Here is a 2,481-nt window from a genome sequence, read left to right as displayed (position 1 = left end):
AACATAAATTAAAGTAAAAATTTAAATATAATACTGTACTCTACCCTTGCGATCTCGGACAAAATCGAGTCATACCTCGACACGACTTATCATGAAAACGGCTCCATCCTAACAGAACGTTTCCCACAATCTCGCCACGAGATCGACCACGAAGATCTCGAATGAAAGCAGATGACTAATTCCACACTAACTGGGCTATAAATTGGGCACGGTACCGACGATAGAGGAGAAAGCAAATTCATTCCAATAGTAACATACTATCAAACAACGTCTCGATCATATAGGCACGCTTTTATTTAAGTGATTATTTTACTGACTTGGGCGTCGGAGTACCTTTTGCAGGTACCACGCTTGGGTCCGAGTTCACGAGGATATTCCCGGTTCGGTTCAAACTATCAGGCACACTAGGATTGACGTGAGGCCGACACATAGCTCGGAAGGAGTATCCTTGCTAGAACAAATACAATATTATTAATTATTTTACGTATATTACATATATTATATATATTATATATTAAAATTATATATATAATAAGCTTTTAGTTGTTATTTTAGTAACTTGGGTTATAGTGTTTTTCATTAGAGATATAAATTTAGGATACTGTTCGTACAAGGATTTATAGAATATAAGTCCTGTCCACATTCTTTTTAACAAATTTAGACCACGCAAAATTTAACCTAACAATAACAAATTCAGTCTATGTGGCTTAATCTGTATGGATTAGATCAATTTAAATACAAGTTCTTAAAATTTGTCTTTGATCTGACTTAAAAAGTAAGTCAGACCCTCTCCTCATTATTACCTTTACTTCGATGATCGCTATCCAAATAATAATTAATATAGTGTTATAGCTTTGAGGATTTGCATTGGTTCCGAACACCAATACAGAAGATATTTCTCTATCAGTTCGCTATCTAAATAGAAAGGATATTCAGACTCCAAAGAGCGGACCTTTATAAACATAGATTTGAAGTTTTTAAAAGAAGACTTATAAAAAAGGAAGATAGAACGGCCAGGAAAACTACTCAGAAAAACCCAAAGCCCTTTTCGTACCCCTTTTGATTGAAATAAAGAAAAGAAAACATTAAGAGAAGCAGGAAAATCCAGAAAATTCATCAGACATGCAAATGCATGCAAAAAGGCCCAGGAATTAGGATGTAACTGCGACGGAGCACAATTTAGCTGAGTTAAAACCTTACATTCAAAATCTGAAAAGGAAAACTTTACATGCAACTCAGACAAGCAAGGGACATACATATAAAAATAACCCCAATCCCTTCTCCTTTCATAAACTCTCTCCTCACAGGTACAAGGAAGAAATTCAACACGGACACCAGAACCTCCCCTAAAAAACTTTAGAGTTTCCAACTCACGAAGCGACTCGGCATCGCAATATGACGACGCACGAGTTTTTACATCAACGTGAACCCAATGATAAGGTCTTCTTTATTCACTTCGACAACTTTCAACTTTTCTTTCTCTTTTTCTTTGGCCATTTTTCAGAAGATAACAAAATAGAGGAGACAGTAAAAAGACGAGAAGACGATAAGAAGATAAGAAGACTAACCTCTAGAAGACATGTCTTTTCACACTTATGAAATTTTACAACTGAAGTTGTGGTTTGTGCTTTATCAAAAAGGAAACGGTAAATGTTTAATTACAGCCCACTACTTTAGTGGGAAAAAATAATAATGGCGCGCCCAATGTGAAACGATCCGGATCCAGTTTAGCCAAACAAAAATTTATTGCGGCTCAATTAACAATGTAAAATTTTTTAAACCATTTTTTATCTCTCTATTTTAAATTCATTTATTTTCAAAAACCCAAGCTTGAAACGCGCGTTGAGCTTAGGGGCTATAGTATTCCACCTCAAAATACTGAGGTATAACTCTACAAGGAAAAGCTCAACTTGCTGAATTACACTCCAACAAGTCAAGTTGGAGAGTTGTGTATTGTACCCCTGCAATCTCGGACAAAACCGAGTCATACCTCGGCACGACTTATCATGAAGACGGCTCCATCCTAACAGAACGCTTCCCACAATCTCGCCACGAGATCGACCACGAAGATCTCGGATGAAAGCAGACGACTAATTTCACACTAACTGGGCTATAAATCGGGCGCGGTACCGACGATAGAGGAGAGAGAAAATTCATTCCAACAACAACATACTATCAAACAACGTCCAAATCATAGGCACGCTTTTATTTAAGTGATTCCTTTACTGACTTGGGCGTCGGAATCCCTTTTGCAAGTACCATGCTCGGGTCTGAATTCACGAGGATATTCCAGTTCGGTTCAAGCTATTAGACACACACACACACACACACACACACCAGGATGAGTATTACTTAAATCCGATCCCACCCATAGAAAACTCATCCCGCACCACAACAGATAATTATCTCTCCCCAAGCTTTTAGTAACTTGGGTTATTAGCCTTATAAGCTTTTAGTTGTTATTTTAGTAACTTGGATTAT

Source organism: Arachis ipaensis, chromosome B05, assembly GCF_000816755.2.
Source record: "Arachis ipaensis cultivar K30076 chromosome B05, Araip1.1, whole genome shotgun sequence".
Lineage (NCBI taxonomy): Eukaryota > Viridiplantae > Streptophyta > Magnoliopsida > Fabales > Fabaceae > Arachis > Arachis ipaensis.
Note: the sequence above shows the minus strand (reverse complement) of the source record.